This window comes from Pezoporus flaviventris, unplaced genomic scaffold (genome assembly GCF_033815535.1).
Source record: "Pezoporus flaviventris isolate CSIRO_AGI_PZ_B2104156 unplaced genomic scaffold, CSIRO_AGI_Pfla_v1 ptg000037l, whole genome shotgun sequence".
NCBI classification, from domain to species: Eukaryota; Metazoa; Chordata; class Aves; order Psittaciformes; family Psittacidae; genus Pezoporus; species Pezoporus flaviventris.
This window is the reverse complement of record NW_026892585.1, coordinates 10,050,435-10,070,762: the sequence shown is the minus strand read 5'-3', so window position 1 is coordinate 10,070,762 and position 20,328 is coordinate 10,050,435. Positions and strand designations below refer to the sequence as shown.

Sequence of the window (20,328 nt, the reverse complement as noted above, 5' to 3'; positions counted from 1 at the left end):
TTATGGTACCTTTTGCAGTACAAAGAGCCTTTCCCCGCTCACCCCCTCTTTACTGAATAATGCCTTTCTCCTAATAAGACTATTTACAAAGTTTTTCCAAATGTTATTCTACATAACTGCCTGTGTATGTGAAGAAAAGGTAATAGGAAAAATAAATTGTTTTCAAATGACTCTGAAGATTTGACTTTTCAAAGCCAGGAAATTAATATTGAATCATCTGACTGAATTTGCTGTGCTATGCTGCAGTGTTTTAGCTCATACAGCACACAAGATAACCACTGTTCAGAGACCCTGCAGTAACTCAGCAGAATAGGATGAATGGAGGATGACGTCTCTGCTATAAATCATCAGGTCTATTGTGTATATATGTAATAGACAGGACTTGGGAAGTAGGGAAATACTGGACTGTTATGGAATACCAGAAGGAACTTTTTAGTATGTTTCTTTCACTGATGACTGGTTGGCAGCTCAAAAAAAAAAACCCTCTAATATAAAGTCAGCATATAAATTAGAAATGGAAAGAGCTACTATTAGATCATCTTTTCCATTCTCCTGTCACTGTGGAATTGTTCCCTACAGTGTGTTCTGGAGTGTTTTGTCCAGTCTTCTCTGAAATAACTTCAGCAACAGGGTTTCCATTGCTTCTCCTTGGAATCCTACCCCACACTAGTAGATTGCGTTAATAGGAAATGTTACTCTAAAGCATAAATTTTCCTGCTCTCAGTTTCATATCATTAATTCCACTTATACTCCCTTCTCTGGTCCTAATCAATTCCTTTGCCTCCTAAGTGTTTATATCCTCCTAAGACTTATGGGGAACTATCAATTAGATATTTAGCCAAGATATGTGCAAAGCCCATTCCCTTCATTTTCCTTCAGCCCACATCTAAGCCTTGGGTAATTTTTTCCCCTCTCTGAAGTCCCTTCAGTTTGTCATTGAGTTGCCCTTAATTTAAGTTGAAGCCAGTTCTGGTCCCTACACTGCAGCTGGAGATGCAGTGATTGGGTTTCCAGAGCACCAGCAATTCCCAACTCACCACAAAGTCATATGGAGAAGAGTGGCCACGGAGACCACTCAGGAAGAAGAAAATAGAGGAGAGTGGCAGTTTTCTGGGAAAAAGCAGCATAAAATGCCAGCATAAGCAGTGGCCCCGGGGGGAAGAAGAGCCAGAGCAAACCCATGCAGGAGTGCTGGGAGCTGCACATGTGGGGTATGGCACCACCCTGGCTAACAGACCCAAGTGCTGCTGGTGGGGTAGAAATGCACCCCCCAGATCACTCTGCACCCACCCCACATCAGTTGTGCCCATCACCTCTTTGCTGGCATTGCCAGCCTTTTCTCAGTGTCCCACGCCATGACCTCACGAGCGGCAGCAACCTGGGTGAGCATGTGCTTCACAGATGGACAAAGCCCACTCTGTGTAGAGGTTTTTTTCCTTGTGGCTGTAAAATTAAGGAGTGGGAGAGAAACCTGGGCTGTATCATGGTGTCCTGGTGGTCCACCCCCTCTGCCGAGCCCTGCAGGCTGTCCAAAACGTTGTCATTTTACCCCAAAAGGCAAGCAGGCCTGGGGTCGATCCAGCATGGATTACAACATAATCCAGTTCACAGGGAGGGGTATTTTTGAAAGAGGATTATATTATTTACTTTTTCTTTTTAATTCTGGCTGGCTGCCAAAAAATAAATAAATGCTGTAAGTATAATGTAATGTTTTTAGAGGGCATGGTGATGGAAAGAGAAGGCTCATTTCCATACCCATGTTAGACAGCAGGAGGGGGCAATGTGATTTCTGCTACAGTGTGCAAAGCACTCTCAGGATATGTAAGGTATAAACGCTGGTGTTTCACAGTGGAATTTCAGAACCACTATCAGTCTGAAGAAAGCAGTGCTTCGTTTCTAATCAGAACAACATAGTATGGGTGTTTGGTCTGCATTTCAGCATCAAAAAAACCTCTGCCTGAACCTTTTGTGACCTTCGGAGAGTTTTGCATAATTAGCTTGATTAAAGACACTGCAATTTTAGCACCAGGGACCAAAACCCACAAATTACTGCGGATCACATGTTTTGCAAAATAATACCATTCATGTGATTATTTGTTTTGCTCTAATCATTTTTGAAATATTATTCCATTGCTTCAACTTGAATTGCTGGTTGTAACAGATAGCCAGTTCCCAAATAAAATGTGAGTCTCTACAAAAATGTTTCCGTGGCATGACAAACTGTTATTGGATTTCTCTAATGCCGTAGAGCTGAGTTTGATATTTGTGTTAAGAGATAGGACTGAAAAAGGCCCGCAGTACAAAGACTTTTCAGGTGTGTGTGTTGTTTCACTGGGCATTCCTCAGGCTTTGCTTTTACCGTTTGGATTTCTGCGTGTTAACCTCAAATTTTCAGTGTGGCAAATCCAATAAAAACCAGACCCAGAATGTACGGTAAACAGAGGTAGACTTTCACATCCAGGGAGCATCAGGTCATCTTACAGAGAGCAATCTGGGAACTGCTTTCATCAAGGAATCCAGAAGATCTACGTGGGGACTCGTCATAGCGGGATGTTCTGCCCTAATGCTCCTTGGACCATGCAGGGTAGAAATTGAGCACATGATGCACCCCCAAAGCATTGCCAGAATGGAGATACCTGTGACAAAGCAACCCACCAACCTCCTGCCTGCTAAAATGGATACTGCTTAGTTGTTTTCTCCCCGCTCACACAAGAGGTAGTAATTTCCCACTGCCTGAGGGTGGTGGAAAGAAAAATGCTCAGAATGTCCCAAGCATCCCAGGCCCAGACGGAGAGCTCTTTTATAGGACCCTCATCCTCTGCCAAACACCATTTTTCCTCACCGCTTTGGTGCAGAGTGGCTGTGGATCCCTGCTGATGTGCTTGCCTGTTAGAAAACAGGTTTCCCGACACACTCGCTGTCCCTCAAACAATGAAAGAAAGGAATCAGGCAAGTGCAGTTGGGTCCACACAATCTGTATTCACATACCTATATAGCTGTATAAGGCCAAGCTTACATCCTGCTCTGGTCTGATCTCCAGTAGCTTCCAGAGTGAAAATGAAGCTACATTACAGATCTTGAGAGCTATTTCAAGTAACCCTGCCCTCATCCACACTGCACCTACAGCCCTCACAGTCCGCTGGCCTGCTGCACAGATTTATGCAACCCTCTGCTGTTAGCACACCCTCATTGCTGCAAAAGATCTCAGCTCGAGACCTTCATGTGTTAAAAGAAATTAAGGAAGTTGCAAAATCTGTTGGTACAATAATAACAGTGGGTGTTCTTACAGAAACCAGTATAAGCTGGTTGAGTGGCACATCTGGGATGGTTTTAAGAAGAAACTTGATTAATACCACAGATGACTGCTATTTAAAGCCATCCGTTTTGATGCGTAGTTTGGGGGAGGTTCAGCTTACCCCTAAGGAAAAAGCAGGAGTTAATACAGACAGCGAGCGTCCATGCTCCAGTGGATGGTATTGATCACTTACAATTTCATTTGATATTTTAAAAATGGGGAACTTGATGAGAATAAATATGAGGAAATTCCAGTTAGGCAAAAAATGCAAGGAAAACAGTAGCAAACCCCTCTCCTCTTTAGATCAGAAATTTAACCTGATGATTAGGTGATTTGAAAAGTAAAGTGAACGAGAAATAAAAGGTCATTTATGATGTTTAAGGTCCCTTCCAACCCGAACTGTTCTATGATTCTATGTGTGGTTAAAGAGGAATCTGCTGGCACCTCACTCTGCAAGACAAACAAGCAAACCACTTAAGGAAGGTGAGGTTTAAATGAGAAAGGAACTGACCCATGACAGTAGATAAAGGTAGGAAAGGATATGAGGATAAGTCCACAATGATAAATGCTGCTTGTTGGGTACCACGTATGACAGTTGAGTGCTAGTGAAAGATGATATTGGAGCAGATAAATACACTGGTGTGTTGGTCCTTTGTTGTTCAAAGATTTCTGTTTCCAGTATTACTTGCAGTGATGTACAGTATGATCAGGGTTAAAGCCTCTCAGGTTGGAGAAACTCATATTCAGTAAAGTAATGGCATACCAGAGTGCTCATCCAAGGGAAGTGGAGTGTGAAATAATAGATGGGACACTGACAAATATATACTTTCTAAGTAATTAGATATAGCTGTTATTAACCAGCACTAGAAGGTCCACACGGTGACTATCTGTAATAGATCAGAGGAAGAAGCTTGAAAGCTTTTACTTCAAAGGCATAAGCCTCACATGAATCCTCAGGAGTCAGCAATGGACTGAAGGACCGTGTTTGCAGCGTGCAGTTTAAAAAGGGCCAAGGCCACACAGACTCCACTAAGGAAATTCAGCTCTGCTCTCTGCCAGAGATGTGAGTATCTGTGTTCAGAACTAGGTTAGTGTGGGTGTGAATCCTCCATAACGCACTGGAACCTTTAAAAAGCCCTGGACAATATCTGTGTCTGTAGGTCAGGGAGGAGTTTCTTCTCTTGGTATAAAAGGCTTAAGATCAATGCAGCTTTTGGGATGAATAGATTTTAGGCAGCATTCCCTTCAGCATACGGACTAGTTGCAGCACCATATGGAAGGTGATGATATTATAGCAATAAATGTAATGGATCTGATTGTGATCTGGCTTGCACCAGTTCTAGGCAGATGCAACTCCTTCAGCTTTAATGGACTTACCACAGCTTCACACCAAATGAAGTGAAATGAGTTTTGAGTACAATACATCTACATTAAGCAATGAAAGACTTGTAATTTATATTATATATCTTTTTTTAATTTCTCTTTTCTCTCTTTTTTCTTTTTATTCCTTAACTAGCATGTTGTGTAGGGAGACATTTTTTATTCTCTTTAGCAGTAGGCATTCTGTTTGTTGTAAGCTGTGTGTGGGTTCCTGTGCAAGACAAAGGCATGGCACTGCTCTGGCTGGGGAGCTTTGTGCCAGCTCTTCACTGAGGAACTTCACAGCAGTTTTGGACACATTTTTCTTCATTGGGAGTGGAGGGAAGAAAACAGAGCATGTGTGCACAGCAAAGGCAGACTTTCCAAACCTGGTTAATCTCACCATACCCTTGCTGTGCAAACTCCGGCTGCTGTAAAAGAAATGGAGCCATGGGAAGCAAAAACACAAGGAATAGAAGAAAGGAGACAAAGGAGGGAAGCAGTGGTGGAGAAGATTGGGGAGGTAACAAGCTAGGGAGAGAGAAGCACCAAGCAGCAGACAGGCTGTAATAGCAGCCCTGCTCTTAGGAAAGAATAAAGCAGAGGGAAATACTTCTTTGCAGATAAAAAAAGACTTAGAGATTTGGAACTGTGCTACCTTTCCTCTGTGTGAGAAATTACTTCCTGACAATCCATTTCCCACCACTAGTCATCAGCTTCTGCTGAGAATGGGTGGCTGGAGTCACTGGGAAAATCCTTAGAAATGCTCCCAGCTTGGTTTAATACATATATGCAATTACCCTCCACCTCCTGATCAGCACTCAGCTCTTCCTATAGCTGCATAAATTGATACTGAGCAGCAGGTCCCTTCCCCCCAGAGATCAACCCTGCATTTGGAAGGACATGAAGGACAATGCGGGAAGGTGAACAGGGTAGAGAAGATGGGAAGCAGCATAGAAATCCAGGGCTGAAGAAAACAGCAAGAAACTCATTCCATGGCCCTCCTCCTCTTCTAGCCTCCTGCTTGGCTGTGGCTGGAGCACATCTGATGTGTAGGCAGCACTCAGAGCCCGGGAATTTGTATGGCCCTGACATTCATAGGAATATGCCTTCTACAGTTATTAGAGATGCTTTTGTCTTGTCAACATGGGAAACGGCCTGGTTAAGCCCAGGCCTGGGAGGCAATTGCAGAAGAGGGAAATTATCTTTGGAGTTGTCTGTATTGGCCAATGTGAATTTGAAAAGGACAGTTTGCTCTTATTTTACTTTTTTTTTTGGCTAAATAAAGAAAATATGTTGTAAATATTAGAGGTATCTACTTTCAGCTTTGAAGGATTAAAAAGATTGATGATCTGGATAAAAAAAAAATTGGGATTTCTTTTTCCTGTAGGCTACTTTGATGAAACATGAATAAAAACTGCCTTTTAAATGTTGTCCTTTGTGCAGAAAGACATTCCTGATTCTTTCAGCTGATCTGCAGCCTTTGCATTTGCTAGCTGGCTGTCAAATAGAAGTCAGTAGGATGATGCTCTGCAACAGCATGGTGCAGGGGATGCCCTGAGGATGATAGCACACAATACCCACCTACCTCCACAACAGATCTACATTCCATGGTAGCGGTACAGAGCAAGAGTAGCTCCACTGAACTACACTAGCGTAAGAGCAGGGCTTCAGCTGCACAGATGAGAAGTTTGAGGAGAGCCGTGATGTGACCACAGGCAGTGGAGCAAGATGCACTGTGAGAGCAACTGCTCCACCACTCTGGCTCTTCCTTCCATGCACAGTCACTCTGCCAGGCTCTGGCCAGCCAGAGGAAATGGCCCTGCGTCATTTCTCTTTCATGAGTATCTGCTGGACCACATGATGTGTCAGAAAAGGCAGAAAAAGAGAAACTCGTTGACAGTGCATCAAAAGGGGAAAATGGTTGTTGAACCAGTGAAGTGGAACTGTAGCACAAGGCACATCATGTGAGTGCATTAGCCATTCTTGCAGTCATTTGGGTTCCCAAAGCAGCTGTGCAGTGCCAGGGGCCGGGGCACACACCTCTGCGGAGTTGCAGAAGGGGAAATACAACATTTGTTCTGCTTTTAACTACAGCTGATGTCAATAGAGTCACAATCAACACATGTGAAAGGAAAAGCTTTTTTGGTTTGGTTTTTTGAATGTTCTAATCTCTTCCGTAGCTCTTTCACCAATAACCTGCCTTTGAATGTAGCATTATGCTTACCCCAGAGCAATCCTTAATAATGTAATTTTTTCTGATATGTCAAATGTTGCTAGAAATCTACTCCTCAGTAAGGACGAGCTGTGTGGAAGGTTTCAGCTCATGGAGTTCAGCTGGTTTTAATTACCCACACAGATAAGTGTAGCCATTTATTTTCTTTGAACTGGAAAAGGTTGCTTTTCTATTTTTAACCCCTAAAGATGGCTGAGTAATTCAAACGAAAGTCCTCACTCCAGAAATAACCTATGAGGAACAAACCCAGTTTCTCATGAGACAGGCTTTAACTCATACAGGCCTACTTAGTTCAGTTTGATTATATAAAGGTCAGGTTTTCATACCTTGATAATAGCCATAATATGAGACTCATCCATCAGGGCATTGAGCAACATGGCTTGCATTTGTCTTTTAAGATCACAGCAATGCTCGCACAGAGAGACACTAGTTAGCAGAATTCCTCACTGAGTAAGATGCTACTCAACATGTATAAGGGTGACAAGATCTGGTCCAAAACAAACATGTATGACCAATTTTCCGAAAGAGCTCAGCATGTTGCTATTAATGTCACAATGGGGAGAGACTGCGTGCTAAGCACTTACAAAAATCTGGCCCTTGTTTGGATGTGAATGGGGGCTTGAGCTCTTCAGAAAATGTGGCTGCAATTGCGGGTGCTGAGTACTTAGGAAGCAGTGGTGGTCCTGAACCATGGCTGCCATTACTCTCTGATTTACACCCTTGTCAGCTATTGATTTTCAGCAGTTGCACCCTTCTGGAATTGGAGCAGCGCAGTCAGGCTGCCATCATTGATAAATTGGGTCACATATAGATAACTTAATTTTATTTTATTTTAATTTTTTTTTTAAGAAAATGTTTTTGAAATATTACCCTGTTTCCTGAATCCAGGCTGCTCTGACCGCCTGCCAGCTCCCAGATTAAATGTAAGTCATTACGGAATGTTTTCCTCACATGGGAAAGACTGGAGTGGCTCGGTGTTAGTTTTGCCCTCCAACATTAATTCTAATTACCTCAAAATGCAAACATGTTTGAGTTTCCAGCAGATGACATTATTTTCTCTTTGACATCAGACATCAAAGAAAGAAAAATAAACATGGGACAGTGACAGCATTAGGCCTCTAGTCATTTTTCAGAAGGTTTTTCATGTTCTGTTCCAGACTGGTTCTTCTTTAAGGCTTGTCTCGGATATTAGGGAGGGGAAAGGTTTACAGACTCAGAGACTGATGAAGTCTTTTCCCTTCCAGCTCTCTTTAAATAAGAGGGGGGTGAGGGAAAGGAGAGGAACAGTCTGGTTTAGATCAGGGATGGAGTCTTGGTTTTTAGAGACACACAGACACCCCAATACTTGGGTTATTCTCTTGAAATTATTTTAGCTTTTCTTGTGGATGTTCATGTCTGATACTGCTGCATTTAAAACTTGCAATAGTTCAAAGAGAAGTTTGACAAATGTAGAATACTTTGCCTGTGCGTAGCAAGCACAAGAACCTCAGAATTTTGCAGATACTTAGTACTTTTGAGACATCATTGTTCGGTCAGGTGTCACTGCTGATGAAAAATGATTTTGCCAGATATTCCCTCTACAGAGCACTGGCCTTGCAGATGTTGCAAGTCCATTGACCAACCAAGAGATCTGCCTCTCCTTCTACTTGTCAGGGTTCGGGATGTGCTAGCCCATGGCTTTTGTGAAGCCGTGGCACTGGCAGCTCCAGGTCAACCTTCATGCATCCTGACACAATGCCAGGATCCTCTTGCCTGCACCCAGTTCTTCCCAGTTTTGTCCATGTTCCTGCAGTGACCCTGGAGCTCATGCTGGAGTTTTTCGCCACATCTGAAAAATGGAACTAATACCACTGCTTATTCTGACTGAGACGATGGAGACAAGTAAAGGTTCTATGGCTAGAGACCCTGACTATAGAAAAGTCTATATAAGAAATCAAATCATGGGAAAATTACAAAAGTCTCTTCCCAGGGACTGGGATAGCAAGGTTATTGGAGGACATGGCTGAGATGCACTGTGCTGGCAGAGCTGTGCAGGGAAGCTTGGACAACACGTCTGTGCTACTTGCTCCTCACTTTCTTGGGCACTAAAACTGACTCCTGAGTCTTAACAAAAGGTCAGCTTGTGTTGGACACAGCAGCAGGAGCTGGTGCTGCGCAGTGCCCCTGTTCAGCGTGCTCCTTTCTTCCCCCGATGGAAAAACAGCTCCTTCCAATGCGCAGGGCAAGGAGTACTTTTTTATAAGGCACACACGCATTTTAAAAGTGTATAAACAGATTCATTTTCAGTTAATAAATAACAATAAATAAATAAATGAGCACTGTGCTCTGCAGTCGTTGCCTGCGGTGTGAGCTCAAGCGTTTTGAAGTGTTCTCATTGGGAACACCACAAATGTTTGTAATAAAGCTGACTGGCAAAATCTTGGGCTGGAGCCTCTGGGCTGCTCAGCCAGCTTCACACCCATCCTCCTGACCCATTTTCCCTTGATGCATGCCCAGGGCAGACAGCAGATCCCCAGGGGCCCTGCGAGGGCTGTTGTTAGGGGTGGCTGCAATGGTGGGTATCAGCCAGCCCACCTCAGACTGCCCGTTCATCCTCACACTGAGGAAGCTGAGGACAGTAGAAAGATGCAGTAAAATCATTTTTGCATCTCTCCTCTGTTCTTGTAGTAGTAGCGTAGAGCCTGGTGCTGTCAGACTGAAAATTTCCCAGGAGATTTTATTTAGTCCCTCTGAGCAATACCTGAAAACTTCACTGGGACAATCCTTCTGCCGGGAAGCATTGCAAGAGGGACCATGGATTCCTTCACAAAAGGTAGAGAGGAAATGACTGAGGAAGATGCTTTACCTTTCCGAAATCACCTACATTGAGTCTGCTCGCAGGAGACAACCTGAAGGGCTCTTTTGAACAAGAGAGCACTGAAAACCTGCCCTACAGAAGTCAGTGTTTCCATTTGGGCACTCAGAAATGAATGAGCTTAAAATTGAGCTTTGTATGGAAATCTGAACCAGCCTGAATGCTAATATTGGCAGCAGCTCTGCATGTTAGTAGAGCAAACCAGCCTTCTTTGGGCAGGGCACCGTTTGGGGATACATTTTAAAATTAGATAACACAAATATTCATACAAATGGATTTGATTACTTTCTGTCTGTACAAGACCAGGTTTCTGTAAGGGAATGGACAGCTGCCTGAGGAGAAATGGTGGTGGAGTATGTGAGTATCCTTTTTCGCACACATCAGTGCATATTTGGTATATGAGGTGGTGCTTACACAGTTTTCCTTTCCCTGTTCAGGCAGATGGTTTTTAAAATGTGGCCTGTGGTGTTTCTGTTTCTTTGATGTTTTCAAATGAGATCTAGTTATTTTAACATGTCCATTATATCTAATTCTCTGCTAAGGCCATCTCAAAGCTTCAGAGGAAATACGGATCAGGTTTTGTTTTGTCCAACCTATTTCACTCATCTCTAATTTAAAAGGGAGCTGTATCCTCTGGTAAAACGGCATTCACAACTTCGTGTTTATGATGTGAGAGATCCTCTTGCTTCAGAAACGTACAGTCCTTCCTCTCCAGTTAGCACAGAGTCTGCTAGCTGCTAGAAACAATGTGCCAATGAAGTGTGAGTGAATTGTTCTTGTCTCTTCTGGATGCTGAGTGATGGATAATAGTTAGAGTTACATACACGCATTTAGAGTCATCCTGGTGCTTCACCCAAGATCATAAAATGAGACCAGTGATACTAGACCAGGATTATACCTTCAGTGGAGTCCACAAGTGGGAACAAGCCTTACCCAAATCAGTTTGTGTTCAAGCTGTTGCTATAAATGAGCTGCATGTTTTGCAGGATGTAAGACAATGGTGTACAGCACAGGCTTGCTCCTAAGAGGTACCAGGCACCCCCAGCCCTTTGCTGGGATCATTGCATGTACAGACATTGCTTAATCGTTCTTTAGGTCAAGTCCTCACTAAATTGTATCCGTAGCAACAAATTAAATGTACAAGGCTGTACAAAATGACATACGTGTGTGATAAGTAGCAATGTGCCCATTAATATTGCGTGACTTGGTGTAAGAGAGGTTTTTCTAGTACAACTTCAGAAGTGCTTAGGACAACAAGATATTCTCTGTGGGAGCCGTCTACTTTCCACGTGGAAAATGCATGATGGGGTTTTGGGTAGAATTGGATATATTTTGCTGCTTTGAATTACTGTCTGGATGAGTCAAGCTATTTTTCGTCATGTCTGATCTCTGCGGTGCTGGCGAATGGTTGTTTTTGCGTGGACGGTACATTAAAGTTCCCGTTAACAGTCAGGTTCTCCTCAGCTGCAGATAATTGTCTTTCAGAATGAAAATGAGTATTTTTAAACCAATTCCTCTGTTATCAGTACCTGTTTGGCAGTTTCACTCTTTGTGGAGCATATGTCTGGATGGGAGTCAGAGCTTGTTTTGGAAGAGATGGCCTATTGCCATACCCCCTTGCTGTTTCTTTTAAAGCTGGCTATAGTGAATCTTTCAGCTTTGTGGAGGGTTTTTTTTTCCCTCTCTCTGTTTCATGCCTAGCAGTGGTGCTTTATATATTCACTAAGAATGTCTAGAAATAAAGATAAGGAATTGGGGAAACTGTAAATATCCTTATCTCTGTTGCTGGTGTAGGTAGAATGGGTACCCTGGAGAAAAATATTGTTTTGTATGAGGTAACAGCTGCCGTTGCTGTAGGTACTGAGTGAGGCTGTGCTGCAGTCATTAATCTTGTACTCCTGTAGCCTTTCACTAATGAGAAATAAAAGCAAGAACATCACTGGTCAGGGATTAGAAATGGAGACTGTGCCATTCAGGAAGGAAGATCCAAATCCACTACTGATAGTAGCTGAGCTTAGTCTTGTGAGCTAACGCTGCTTAACTAGTAGCATCTCTTGCAGAGAAATAGTGTCTAGGTGTTTTCAGTAGTTGTTGTGTTTTGGACAGGAGGTGACCGTCACATGCATGTTCATATTAATTTGGGGGGTTGGGGGGGGGATGTACTGTACAAAATAACCATCCCTTGCTGGAACTACCAGCAGTCAGAACCTGATTTCAACTACAGTTGAGATGAGTTGAATATCAATAGAGAGCTCCCATCACAAGTAGTTTTATTACCCTGTCCATTATCACAGTGCAGGTAGTACACCAAGGAATGACTGCAATGGAAAAAATACTATTTAGATATTTTCAAACATGATGTTTTATACTTGCTTGAAAGTTTAAGATCTACTGGAAAGAAAAACATACCTTCAAGCCCAAATATATATGAGAGACATGAACAATGTGCTCTGGACTACCAGTGTTCAGATAGCAGTCCCTTGCTGGTATCTGCCAGAGATTAAGCTGGCAAAACATCTACAGGGACACCTAAAGAAGGCCTTCATAGCATGTTCAGTTCAAGATTAGCTCTTTGGGAAATGCCATGTAAGAAAGACAACAGGCAGTTTGGATCCTTGAGGCCACTTCCAACCCAAAGCATTCTATGATTCTACATGCAGCTGCTTGGTGACCCAGACATGGTAGTTTATTCTCCAACTTCCTACATTATGGCCAAGAGGAAAGCAGCATGGTTAGCAGTCGTGGCAGTTGCTTACTTATTTAAACCTTTAAACTGGTATTTGGAAAAGGAAGGTGAGGCCAAGGTTTGTTAAACTGGATAAATTAAGGCTCCTACAGCTATGCTGTTAGGGGTTTCTAATTCTTTGATTTCAAATACTAGTGAAAAACAGAGCCTACTTCCACACTGTGGCACCAAAGCCATCTAGTTTTCAAATGTGATGAGCACTAAATAGCCCAGGTGAAACTGTGACCTCTCCTTCAGGCTGTTTATGTAAAATGTCAACAGAAAGCTTCCTTGGTACATGTAAGGTTCCTTATGTTTGTAACTCTAGTTCTTCTCATAGCCTTTATTCCCACACACATATTCCACATGTTTTTCAGTACAAAGTGAATGCATAGACTTGATGATCTTAAATGTCTTTTCTAACCTAGTTGATTCTATGACTCTATGATTCTACCTGGTTATTGGGAGAGGGGGGCAGCGGTTCACGGCAGAGGCATGTTATAATGAGAAGTTCAAGGAATCCACTGTGATTCAACAGCTGGTTCAATCAAACCAGCTGAAACTGCCTTCAGTACCATCCTGGACCAGATTTTTCAGAAGAATTCAGCAGCTTGGTAGCTAAGCCCTTTTGCAAAACATCTTGCCACTTATTGTCACAATAGAAGCTGCTGGATGCTGACCACTTCAGAGAGGCTGGACCAAACGCAAGATGCCAAGCACTTGAAACTCTGGCATTGAGCTCTGTGGAGAATTTGATCCATTATGTGCTGCTCCACTTCAAAGTGGGTAGCAGCTTGTGACAACCGTACAGCATCACAGCAAATGTCACTTTTTGTGCAAACATTTAACCAACAGAAAGCAGCTTTTTAGCATGATAGTAAATTTCACCCAAATTTCAGTTTGCTTTGATTTTTTTTCAAAATTTTTTTTAGGATTTTCACTGAATGGAAAAGACTTACTGAGTTTGGGCCTTTCTGATGAAAATATTTACAAACTTTGACAGGGTAGCTTGGGGTGCAGGAATGGCAGAGGAAAGTGTTTCCTCACCAAGTCTTGTTTACTGTTTTCTGATAAAACAAAAAGAACATTATTAGGACAAGTTTAAAACCAGAAAGAGAGACAGATCCTATTTTTCTGAGATTATCTGTTGTTTTCTACACAGATTCATGTTTTAACTTTGGGAGAAAATAATAGACATGCACCTTCTCAAAGGAGAGAGGAAGAGAGTTTAGCCCAGGCTAAGAGCTGCAGTTCAACTCTGCAGTCTGGGTTCAGACCCATCTCCAGCTTTCAGTATAATCTTTCTTTGGATACTCTTTTTTTCTAAATCAAAACCAGGAATTATACAGCTGTTGAGATAAGAATAATTAAGAACAATGCATTTCCTTTTAAAGCTCCTCAAAGGATAACCTTTAATAAGATGAATTGAGCGTCTCATTCAGGCCACACACAAATGATGGCTCATATTTAGTAACAACATTTTTGGGGGCAAAGATAAGCTAATTTTGCTCAAGAACAGAGGGTGGTCTTTAAGCCTTGCATTTGTCAAAGAAACAAGCACTTTTTTATCTATTGAGTATAATCTTCCACAGCTCAAGAGGAATAATGTAGGAGGAGAGAAATTCAGGCAATGTATTTATGTTGGAGCACAGGCCTGAGCATTTGAACAGAGCATAAAGTTAAAAAGACAAAGGGCTATATTGTGGAAACCTCACTTGCACTTAGACACGTGTGCTGATGCTCTTCCTTCTGTAGATACTCAGCCTTGCAAATAAGTGCTGGGTGATCTGTGATCTGGGTGCCACAGAGCTAATCTGGCTTCATAAGGAAACAGAAAATCAGTTTTTTACAGCTAACATTTCTGTTGCTTTTCTTGATGCCCTTTTCTTTCTATGTAGAAGATTCACTGCTGATCTGCATGGAGCATCAGCAACATCTCCACAGTGGAATTGAGCCTGCAGGATGCCGGGTGATCCCTGCGGTCTTCTGTTCTATCCCCAAACCTGCTGGGATCTGTGTCCTGTGGGTGCTTAGCACTGGATCTGGAAAGGCACAGTCAGACAAGGAAATAGGACCTACTCCTAGTACGTGGTCCCTCTTTTTCTGAACACCCACTAAGTGAATGGCTTAGTTTGCTCTCATGCACACTGACTAGTGGGAATCCATAGAAAAGCAGTGAGGCTGCTCCTCAGCAGCCTTTGTGGAGGGTGATGGAGGGCAGAGCACAATCTAGTGCCAGTTCTCCATGCTCATGAAGCCGGCCCCATTTGGAAGAGTTCATGGGGGAAAGCCATAATACGGAGAAGAGGCAAGACATAGTGCAAAACATGCCATTGACAGGTTCTCCTCCTCCCCTCGAGACATTTCACCTGAAAAAAGAGAAGTACCAGCTGGAGTTATAAATGACTCCAGCTCCTAATTGCCAAATGCTTCCCCTCTCCCCTTCGTATCTGTTACAGATGCATCATCCACATATGAACATTTCCTGGAATTTGGTTCCAGAGATTTGAGCCTGTGAAGTTTTGGGGCCAGACTTACCCAACTGGAACTCCCAGGCAGCAGAAATTGCTTCTCTGTTTAAATCAAGAGGCTTATCAGAGAATGCTAAATGATTTTTTTACAGCTGAAAGTCAAAAGATCTGAGCAGTCTTCTCCTTGCTATTTGCTGCATAGCTTTCAAATTAAAAATAAAAAAAAAATACCCAAAAACAACAAAAAAAAACACCACTCTTTCCAGTCCCCCAGGAAGAGACAGCCAAGTCTGTTCCTGTCACCACCCTTCTAATTACTGGAAAGACCCCACTTGGCTGGAGAGATCAATGCAGGATTGTTTTACACCAGCCCAGATATTTTGCCTGCTTAAGCAGAATCTAAAAGAGTAATAGAGTGATCCATTAGCCAATCAAAGAACATTCAATCAAGCAGTGCTCTGCATTTATCCAGCATTTTTTTATGAGCAGCAATTAGGCATTCATTGATTACAAGCATTAATTAGGTTTAATCACATGCCTGCAAATGAGGTGTTATGAAAACATGAAAACGAACGCTGTGTTTTAAAACGGGTTTTGGTGGTGAAGAAGGATATAGGCATCTCATGGGATTCTCAGGAGCCCCTCATGCACAAAATCCATAAAGAGAAGGTACTCATCACCCCACAAGAATCAGGCACCGCTGCTCCATTCCAGTCAGGGCTGTCAGACATTAAAGCCTCTGAGTTTGTTTTTTGCTGAATTCCCAACCACTACTCCGTATTACTCCATTATAATGAAAGAGAGCGCAACAGGGGAGAACAGGCAAGTGAGCCGGAGGCCTGGCAGCACTGAGATCAGTGGCGCAGCTGCCCCAGCCAAGGACCACACACTGAATGGGGAAGTGTCAGGGTCAGGAGTAACTCAAAGCAGTTACAGAGTTTGCCAGGCTCTGTAGGGTTACCTGATGTGATTTTCCGGTCATTTTTAATCCAAGGGTTGGGTTTTTCCCATCTTTTTTTTTTTGTTTTTCCCCTAAGGTAATTCAATTTACATGTATGCTTAAATTTATTTAATAGCTTTTAGCTAAAGGCGAGGTCACTGAGTTGTGCCTTAGGCTGAGTAGTAGTTTACAAAAGCTCTGCTAGCAACTCTACCTGCCTGTGCTTTCTGTACCTACTGGGTTGGTATTTGATGTAAGCGTAGCACAAACATAAGACAATATCAAAATACATAGAAGGGTTTTTCTCTCCCAAGCCTGGTCCGGCTTTTCATAACCTCAACCTTCTTGTTTTTCACACTCCTCCATTCCACTCCAATTTCCATTGTTTTATCTCACCCAGTTTTTTCTGTCCCTTCCCTCAGCAGGACACACAGAAAAAAAAAAAAACAACAGGCAAAGCCTTCATTTTGCAGTGTTGCAAAATTGGGTGGGTTCATAGAAAAGCATCAAAAAAATAACCCCCAAAAAGGAAACTCAATCCTTTCTCCCAGCACCCGTGGCTTGATTCCAGGGCTGAGAGAAGATTGCAAGATTGCATTCGCAAGGGCTAGCATGAACACCTGGCTGCAGGGCTGCAGGGCTGCCAGATTGCTCCCAGGGAAGAGCATCAATCAGGAGTGGAGCCTGGATCCTCCACACATCATGCGCACACACAGCTTTATGCACTTGGACAGTGTCATTGGTGTCCCTACGCCTACTCTTCCGCTCATTAGAAGGGTGAGGAGGTGGGGATACCCAACGTGGTTGCATAAGTAAAATCAGTAGGCATGTAAACCCAGAAACAGCACAATACAGATCACATTCCTGTCCCCGTCTGGCCTGCTCCACCCTCCCTCCATGGATGGGGGTGGAAAGTCAATGGTCCAACTGACACTTGCTCAAAGGCATTCAAAATGGTTTGCGCACAGCATAACTTACATGCCTTGCTTCCTTTGCATGATGCAGCAATCCTTTTGGCACGCAGATGGGAAAGCTCGCAGCCCTAATGTCGGTGCTTGCTGCGTATTCCAAAAGGCCTACTTAAAAGAATATTGCTTTGGCCTTGACTTCTTCCTCGCCAGCATAAATGAGGAGGAAGGTCGGGGGTGTACCACCACTGTAGACCAGAACATACGGCCCAATATGCGGTGGGAAGGCAATCCCTCAACGGGGGTGATAATGATTATGATGGGGTATATCACAATTAGGATACCGGAAACGGAGCCTTTCAGCAGAGAGGGTGCTGCATTAGCTTCAGCATTAAAGTGGTTGCAGTATATGACAGTAATTTAAGAGGGAAGGGAAATCTGGGCACCAAATGGTATGGCAAAGGACCTTTTAAAGCCTGTGAGCTGTGATGATGTGCAAATGGCAGAACACAGATACTGACATCCTTGTAATGCTTCAAGGAGGCCCAAACCAGAATAGGTCCAGATAAACTGCTGACCTATTAATCCTGGAGGTGGTCCCACCCTGGACTCATGGGTAAGGCGATGGGCAAAGCAGATCACAGAAGACCTTGTCAGTGCTGCTACTATTGCTCAATGGATGAAATGTTTGGGAAATGCATGCTGTTTCTTGGCATGGTAAGTAGGGTGGCAGCATCTGAGTCTCCGCTTTCTTCTGTCAGTGTTTAATGACTCCACAGGTCTCAGTGGATTTGCCTCCATGTAAAACTGGCACATCAGCAAGCCAAATCAGGCCTCAACATCTGTAAAGCTGGATAGGTTCACAAGGATTTAATTCCCTCTAAAGTATGTACAAATCACATGGGATGACACTGCCTAATTCCCCACATTTCTACATAGCACGGTATTGTCACTATTCACTGGGAAAGAATTTCATATTTGCATTTTCCCAAATGCAGTAATACTGACATTGCTCATCTTCTAACGCTCATTACACTAACTTTGGCAAAGAAGGCCCAGGTTTTCCTTATGGCATTGTACTTTTTATGAGGCTCCTAGCCCTGGTTCTGTCACCTCAGTGGAGAGTAATTGCACCTAACCATATGCACTTAACAATCTGAAATAAAAGCAAACAGGGTTTTGCCTATAGAAATCTTAAAGCTGCAGGCCAAACTGAAGTTATACCTGCAAATGCCTATTGGTAAATGCCACCAAGTAGAACATGCATTTGAGAGCAGATCATCATGCAATGGATGCCTGAGTTACTGACTCCACCACCAGCTCCAAAGCCTGGAGTAACTCAGAGCCACTGGGGACCAGGACTTCTTGTATTGGGTGCAGTACTAGTAATCTGGCTTTTCTTTCAAGAGTCACACTAGTCTTAACCATACTGATCCACACTGAGCAGAGGTACCCCCTCAGCTGTCTGCACCGTGTGCCACTAAGGGCATTAGGTCTTGCTCTGAGGGTACAAGCCTGGTTTTCCCCTTGAAGAGACAAATACATTTGTAGTGTTTAACTTAGAAAGATGTGTGTCCAGGCAGCCTCAGGAGAGGAGGGGTTGTGCAGGAAGTGGGATAAACCTTTGCTTTTTACTTTGATGACAAACTAGCTCAAATGCAAGAATAGTGTCACATTTTAAATGCCTTAGGGTGTCCTTATACGTGCCAGCAGAGGGCATATCCCAGCCCAAGCCAATGCCTGAGGTTCTGCCAGGTACCCCAGAAGTGCCACAAGCCCATGCTAAGTCTACTTACATGGATTTCGCCCTGTAAAGGCATTACTTAGGTGTTGAAGAAACAAGTGGGTTACATGCACTACAATCAGATCATTTCCGGGCAGGTGCATCTGTGATTGAAGGACCTGACCCTGCACTATTGGGTCCTCTATCAGTTCTCTGTCCCCTAACGAGGCTTTTCCCACCCAGGAGGGCTGGTCTCAGCATTTAACCTGAAGGAGAACTTTAGGTTTCTTCTAACACAGAGCCTTCAACCTGTTGGCACAGGCAGTGGCAGAGTAATCTCTTCCTGTCTGGAAACCCAGTGAAGGGGCATAATGCCACGTGGAGGCACAGGATAGCATATGCTATCCTGTCAGATAGCGTATGTGCAATGCTATCAACCCAGCCTGTGTAAAGGCAACATCTACAGCAAAAAATTCTGTACAAACATGCTTGTGTAAGAAACCAGACCTCCAGGCCCATGTTTGCCACGGCGAGCTGGGGCCACTGTTTCATTTCACTCAGGAGTAAAGGCTGTTCTGGTCTGGAGAAGGGTCATTCCCAACCATCAAGAGCAGTAGAGGAGGGAAAGTTGGCTGCAGTTTCTGCTCTGGGTCTAGCTCCCAGGAGCTGTGCAGATCCTGTACCATTAAACAAAGCTAAGCTTATGAGCTACACTTGTGTTGCTATTGTCTTTGCTGCTGTTTTTGTTGTTAATACCTTGGCTGCTGCTATTATGTCTGGTGTTTTTAGTGTGGGAGCCAAGAAAACAGCATTAACTGAACAACCTCAAGACAGCAGAAGTTGCCAGGTTGAGAAACCCTCTGATGCTGGGAAATAAAGCAAGCGTCTCTCCACACTTCAAGGCTGTGACCTGTGCTGGCTTTCAACCATGGAAACCCACACAGCCCTGTGGCTGAGGGAGGACCATGGTAAGTACAAGCGTTAACGGTGGGTACTCGGGTTGGATCATGCTGTTTTGTGAACGGCACCTGCTGAAGGTGAGAGCATAGGCATTGGGCAAGCACACTACTGGAAAATACATAGCCCCTGGAACAGGGGGGAAACAGTCAGTGTATTGGGGATTTTTTTAATTGCCCTGAATTATTTGCAGTATCAGTGGTTTCCTGTGACATCAAGCTTCTGAACATTGCCTGATTGCCATCAACTGCGGTCCATCCAATTTTCCATTCCCGGCTACGCCCAAGCCACAGCTCATCTGAAAAGCTGCTTCTGCAGAAGACATGTACCAGCTGGCAGCCAAGTAACTGATAGATGGGGGTGACACAGAGGCACCTGGTACAGGGCACTCAGCACTGGCATGGATGGGTTCATGTGACTTCTTCCATTGAATTTCAAGAGAAATGATGGTAAAACAGCTAATGAGTCAAAGAGAGGAAGTGAGAGCAGAGGCTAACTAAGAGTGTGTGAAAGAGAGAGCTCTGTGGACTGCTCTGCCTGTGCCAAGAGCTGGGGAGAGTTTCTGTCAGCTGGTTAGGAAAGTCGAGCAGCTGGAGAGTGAACTACTGTCTTCCCTGTGTGCCTGTGTATCCGCAAGCACCACTGCCCTCTTTTGGGTGGAATTAGACCTGTGCATCTGCTTCATCCACCAGCATACGCTCCTGCATAGCCTGAGTACATGGAAGAGGGACCACTCCTGCAGGGATGCTGACAGTGATCCTCCAGTGGGGAGAGGTGAGCAGTGCGATGCCAATGGAGAGAGGCTGTTCTCAGCAGTGGTGCTGATTAACAGCACTGCGGCCGTGGCATTGCAGATGTGG

At 43.7% G+C, this 20,328-nt stretch overlaps 1 long non-coding RNA gene across 2 annotated transcripts in view; it reads left to right on the top strand.

Moving 5' to 3' along the window:
* LOC133274997 (uncharacterized) overlaps positions 1–20,328 on the top strand; it is a 170,031-nt gene that overhangs the window by 138,585 nt on the left and 11,118 nt on the right. For both annotated transcript variants that reach the window (XR_009745359.1, XR_009745358.1), the window contains exon 2: positions 19,301–19,479. This is a non-coding gene — a long non-coding RNA (uncharacterized LOC133274997). The remainder of the gene's footprint in view (positions 1–19,300; positions 19,480–20,328) is intronic.